Raw genomic sequence first — 6861 nt, forward strand, 5'->3', positions numbered from 1 at the left:
CCGAGCCCCCAAAGTCTGGAACAGCCTGCCATTGGGGGTGGTTCAAGCACCTACATTGAACACCTTCAAGAGCAAATTGGATGCTTATCTTACTGGGATCCTATGACCCCGGCTGACTTCCTGCCCTTTGGGCGGGGGGCTGGACTTGATGGTCTTCCGAGGTCCCTTCCAGCCCTAATGTCAATGAAATCTGTGAAATACCTGAAATGCAATTATAGAGAGTTGGTAAATACCTTTTCTTGATGGTTATAGGGGACAGGACTAGAAGCAGTGGCCTCAAGTTTCAGTAGGGGACATCTAGGTTGGAAATTAAGAGAAACTTTCTGACCATGAAGGTGGTCAAGCATTGCAACAGCCTACACAGAGAAATTGTGGAATCTCCATCCTTGGAAGTTTTCAAGAGCAAGTTAGAAAGGTACTTGGCTGAGATGGCTTAGAGAGGGATGATCCTGCCTTGAGCAGAGAACCTTGTGAGGCCTCTTCTAGGCCCCCTTACCAGCTCAGATGTACAATAACCTGGCAGGACTTTTCCTGCTGTTGTTCCTGGAAACTTGTGAGGAACTGGAAGTATAATGCATTTTTGCGTGTTAAGTGGTATTACAATTAAATAGTAAGCCAAGTTTGTTGTTTGTAGAGCCCCTGTTTGTTTTATAATTTAGAAAATATATAGTGGGTGAGGTAAGGGACTGTAAGAAGAAAGGGGCTGACTGTTGTAAAAGTCACCCTGGGACCCTGGATTCTATCCCTGGCTCTGCCACAGAGTTTCTTTGTAGTGGTGTAAAAGGGTGTGGACAGATACAATGCTTAGAACATCCTAAATACAGTTTAAACCCCAAGGGTCTAAATTTGCATGCCACTTAAGAATGTTTTTTTTCAAAAGCACACCAGGAAAATTGAGTACCGTTTTGAGCCAGTCCTTCTTGAACCAGATCGGAGTTACATGTGGACATAGATCATTCCGTACCTAGTGCCTTGCATGGGTTTGTGAGTGGTGAAAAGGAATGCAGGCAACGGGGCTGCTCTGGGATGTAGCCAGGACTCTCCTGCTCAAAGATATCTTGCTTACCAAGACAATAGTCTGCAGGGTAGGGAAACTGAACGTCTTTGCGATAGTTTCACTTCCCTGCTAGGGGCCCTGGGCAGGAGTCCCAGGCTTATTTGTGGCAAGAGGCGAGTGGCAGTAGGGTGAGCAGGACACCAGCCCCAGGCACTGACTATGGGGGTATCAGTATGGGCCCTGTCTCCCAGGAATCTTTGCCATGGCAGGAGCAACCCCAGGACCCTGTACTGGGGAGGGAGTTGAATGATGTCCCTTCTCAGGAGCTTTGCCCTGGCAGGCACAGGCCAGCCCTGGAGTGGGAGAGTGAACAGGGCACCAGGAACAGCCCTAGGAGAGCTGGGACCACTGCCTGTGTCGCAGCTGGCAGGAGCACAAGCAAATGAAGAGTGGAAAGCCTGGGCAGGTAAGAGTGCTCTCTATCCCCTCTTAGTCCCCTGCCCCCTTGCTTTCCAGTAATCTACCTCCCTTTTGCCCCAGACCATAGAAAAAAAAGCTTGTTACTCGTCTAGTGAATGGGCTGTGGGCTATGTGACCCCCTGCTTTTGCCTGCTGGCTGGGGGCTTAAGCCCCCCCAACCCAGAACTTGTATTGAAAAGCTGTTTGCCCTGAAAGCCATTCCTGCTACAGACCCTGGAGCTGTAGGATCCCAAGCTCATTTCCACATGTCATTTAAGCTGCCTGATCCTTCTGCTTGTGGTGGGTGGATGGTTGTGCCTGTAATAATAAACATCTGTCCATTGCTGGGTCAGGCAGAGCCATTGCACAAAGGGGCAGTGAATAGAACAGCTGGGCTGTCAATTCCGTGCCCAGCGTGCAGTGAATTAGCCCAGTAACTGTTAATTGTTTCTCAATCACTGTGCTGCACCCTCTTGTTTTCTGCAGGTCCTTTAACTGAATCTGATGAAGAGAGTCACAGCTCAGGAAAGCTTGTGCTTTGTCTATCTGCCTATCTACTTTGCCTAGTCTATAATGTGCAAATCAGCCTGCCTTCTACTGCACTCTTTCAGGCATCCCTGCCCCATAGGTTCTACCCTGCACACACATCTCTATTTGGTTGCTGCTGATGAAAGGTGCTTGAGCAGCTTTCTAGGGAAAGTTCTCTTAAAAACACAGTGAGAGGAAGAAACTGTGGGAAGTCCCAAAGCAGTCAGCCCCTGAGATGAAGAACTATGGGTCCCCCAACCCCTTCTACACACACATGCCTGATCATCCTCCACCCCCAGTCTGGGTACTACCACACAGTTTGGTAATATGCAAGAAGTACAGGGATGGGCTGTTCAGGTGAAGCATACAGGAAAACTGAGACATGGGCCATGGGTTGGGTAGATGGCAGCGGTGGCAGTCTAGAAGCAGGGAACAAGAAAGTCCCTCACAACAGCTGGTGCCCCTTCCAACCCCACCACTCAGCTGACCTGAGATCCCACTACTTAGGGTTCATGGCAGGGAGGTGACATTGACCCCTTGCACTGCAATCCCGTCCACCCCTTCAGCCCTCCACCATGCTCCCACCTCAAATTACCCTGGGCCGAATGGGGTCCATTTTACCAAAATTTATGTGGTGGACACCTGTGCACCCTTAGTCCCCCACATAGATTTTGGTAAGTGGTAACAATGTTCTTTATTAAATCCAATCAGTCTTTTTCAACTCAATGTTTTTGAGAAGGAGGAGCAGAAAACTGCAATTGCAGTCTTTCTTGGCATCCAACTAATCTTCCTCTCTCTCTCAGGGAATCCTGGGAAAACTCTGGGCATTGACTCCTGGAAGGCTTGATGGTTTGGGTACTCTACCACCCCAATGGTATTTTGGCAGCAGTGCAATCCCTAGAAGTCACAGTTCTACTTAGAACCCTTAACAGTATATGTGTGGACACTTCTGTCAAGGGACATTTGTAAACCAGTTCCCAATCAGTGACATTTTTTAAATGGTTCAAGTATTATGTCTCTGTATCCTGGGGCTGACGGTTAATGTTGTTACTTTCTGAGAGCCCAAAGTGAGACATCTTAGTTCTGGTTTGCAGACTTGCTGAAAATTCACAATTGTAAGTGAAGTCAGTGAGAACTGCACATTGAACATACAAAGTGCTCTGTAACCCAGTGAACTCTAGGCCTTTAGGTATCTCAAGTTGGGCAGCTACAAGTAGTTGACATTTTTAGTAATTTTAGCCTTTATTTTCTTTGCGCCTTAGTGCCTCATCTGTAAAATAGGGGAAATAATATCACCTCATCTTACAGAGGTTATGCTGAAAATAAATTGTGTGTGAGAAGCACTCTTATACTGCAGTCACATGGGTCATGGGAAAAAAAACCCGTGGAATTAATCATTCTCTGTTCAATGAACTGTTTGGATAATCTGCAGTAAATAAAACATGAGAGCATGTATTAAGTGGATAAAAAATGAATAGCTCCCCACTCAGGAAGTACTGAGTAAAGGAGGGCTCCTATAAAAATAATAATATGGAATCATAATGCATACCTAAAGGGGGCAGAATTTAAGCTTGTGTAGACAGGGTGATAGTAATTGTCCTATCACTTTGCACTTTAACTTTCTTTAAATGTGTAGTGATTTTTTTGGTTGCAACGAGGACAGGCTGAGATGTTAAAATGTGTTATGGGAAGAATGCAAGGACTTATTAGGGTGATTTCTTTTATTGCACCAGCTGTGTAATGGGATAGAGTTAGACAAGCTCTTGAATGCAAGACATTCTTCATCAAGTCATGGGAAGAGGAGGAACTGGCAGTAGCACTCTACTGGGACTAATAATTAAGTTTCCTTTTTTTTTGTAGGTAAACAGTCAATGGCTCATTCCTTGGATAAAAGTACTATCCAGAGAAAGAAAGGACATTTGTAAGAATGTGAATAAAATGTTGATAAATTTACAGTTGTATTATTCATGGGGATTATATTGGAGAACCAACTCTACGCCCTGAGAAAATGTTTGAATGTATTATGAAGGTAAAATAAATCTCTAGTCCAAGAACCTGATGTAAGATTACGGTTTTATAATTGCAGAAGAACAGTGGAAACTTTAAGTCTTTGAGTAGAGACTTAAGGGTGCTGTGACTTTCTTTTAAGAATGTTGTGGGGCGCTGTGTAATATTTGCGCACACGTGTATAAACCCCTACATGAGTCACCAGAGAAACTTGAAGGTTTCAAATAGGAATCTGTAGCATCAAAAATATTCTGACCTGTTGTGGTTCTCCTGAGTTCTTCTAAGAGAAGAATTGCTATTATTTTTATATTTAAAAAAAAAAAAAAGCAGATACTAAGAGCTGACATTTTTTGAGGGTGCCTTCAGTTTAAAAACATAGAGAACTACTGTCTTAGAGTGTTGGCAATACTGCTAGATATTGAGAAATGTGTATTAGACATTAGCGTTGAATACACAATATAATTATTTTCTTTTCCTCGTGGCCTGTTTTTGTCACGCATGTAAGATCACAAATATTTTCCATAAAAAAAAAAAAACCTCTGGAACTTTATTTCTTTTAAAAGTTTGCAAAAGTTAAATATAATTGCAGGAAATGAAGAGCTGCTGGCTAATGAGACATCTCAGCCTGCTTGTGTACCAATATACAAAATGTGACGTGTATTATTTAGAATGTAAGAAATGTCATATTACTAGGTTAGACCATGGACAAAGTGGCAGAGTGGATAATGATGGGGAGGGTGAATAGGATATGCCCAGAATTTTCTACTCCCTGCTCCTCTCCCATTGCAGCTTCCAGCATTCAGAGGTTTAGACTCTTCTGATTCAGAGGTTGTGCCCCTATCAACTATTTAACTGTAGTGCTGTGTACTTAATCTCTTGATATATCAATGTTATTTCCAAAGCTTTCTGCATTACAATTACTGTTTTGCCTTTTGATTCCCACCCATTCCCACTATCATTCTAAAACTGACCACATAACATTGTTGATATATTTGCTGTACACATCACACCAAGCATTTCAGCAATAAGCAGCAACAGCTGTCCATGCAATTGAAAGAACATTTGCCAATGGGGAACAAACTGAATGGGCTAGGACTTTGACAGCTGTTACCCATGTTGCCATGGTAGAAATAACTGAAGAGGGGAGGGGTTGGGGATGTGTGGACTCTTCCATCCTCGAAGTTGTATCTTGCTTTTTTGCAAACTTGAGATTTTTCCTTAAACTTTCAAGACAGCTAAATTAGTTTGTATTAGATACATTGTATAATAACAAATGTTTATTGCTGTAGGGACCCCCTTGATTGTCTTTTGAGCTATTTCCACATTCTAGGTCTTCTCATCCCATAACAGATCCTAAAATTCTAGCACCCTCTCTTTGCCATCTACTGGCCTGCTTCCTGATACAATTGCTCCAAACCCATAAAAGCAACATTCGTTATCCTCCTAGCTCATCAAACATGGTGCAAGTGCCTTTTTGCTGTTCAAAGGCCTCTTGGACTAGATAAAGGAGCAATCCCTGAGGATCTGATCTAGCTCTTTGTAAATGTGTATGTGTTCTCATTATATTGTACTTTTATTACTCCAGGCCTTATAAGAACTTCAGTCTCTTTATACTCTTTTGACACTGCTTAATACTTTTCATGATGCTCAGCTCAAGCCATTTACTTGGACACACAATCATACACCAAGCTTAAGATTTAGGTCTGTTTGCTTGCTCTTAAACCTTTTCTTCTTCCAAGATAGATACAAAATCCCCATATTAAGGGAGGTAGCAGCAAGTGCATCAGATTCCCCTGAGACTTGACTGGCGACAAGACCACTTGAGAAATGGAACAGAAAAATGGACATTACTGGGGAAATAGTGCACATGAACTCACAGCAGCTGGTGCTTAGGAGTAAAATTTCTGACTTCTGATGCATTTGGTATGAGTAACACAGCATTCAGAAACCAGATCAGAAAAGCTTCCTCAACACTGTGGGACCTTAGTGGGAATTGTTTATACTGCTGGAAGTTTAAAGCCAGTAGTATCTCTCCATTAGGGCATCTCACAAAGATAACACTACGGTAGAAGTGGGTAGTCTTATTATGACCCTTGACAGGTTATATAAAAATAGATTCAAATTTTTGCTGTATTAAGATTTCCTTGGCAAGTTATGTAAATTCTGTTTCTCTTCCCTGTTCGTAAGACCAGGATAACACCACAGACATGCCTGCTTCAGAACAAGGTAAGATGTTACTCCCATGCAGGTCAGACCAAGGGTCCAGGTAGCTCAGTAGCTTTGGGAGTGGATGCTATAGAGGGGCAGCTTACAGCAGCACAGTGCTAGCACGGCTAAGTTTAGAAACACGATTCTCAAGACGAGCCCAGATCTCAAAGAAGAACCCACAAGCCTGGCCTTGCTGAGTTGTTTTTGCAGTAGGAAAGTTGTTTCCATTTTTCCATTGGCCAAAAAGAGTGAGAAGTAAGAGCTGGCGGTTTTCCAGGCAGACTTCGAGTCCGTGGGGGGGAAGGGGCTGACCCTCCCTGGCAGCCCGCAGGGGCCCCACTGCTTGGGGGCAGGCCCGCCCCGGGGTGCGAGGCTAGGAAGAGCTCCTGCAGTCCAGGCCTGAGCGGGGATTTTCTGACCGACTAGTCGGCCGCGCGCCGGCTCCGGCGGCCTCCACACAAAGGCCGACGCAGCCTGAAGAGCGCGGCTGTAACCGCCTCACTGACATGTACACAGCCCCCCCGCCCCCGCGAGCAGGCCGGGGGGAGCGCGGCGCCGCTCCCGGACGGCAGCTGCTGCCCGGGCCCCGCAGGTACGGCGGGAAGCCCCCGCGCCCATTGACTGACAGGGGGAGCGGCCGGGCAGGCCCCGCCCTCAGCACG

Source organism: Crocodylus porosus, unplaced genomic scaffold, assembly GCF_001723895.1.
Source record: "Crocodylus porosus isolate Cpor-Errol unplaced genomic scaffold, CroPor_comp1, whole genome shotgun sequence".
Taxonomy (NCBI): Eukaryota; Metazoa; Chordata; order Crocodylia; family Crocodylidae; genus Crocodylus; species Crocodylus porosus.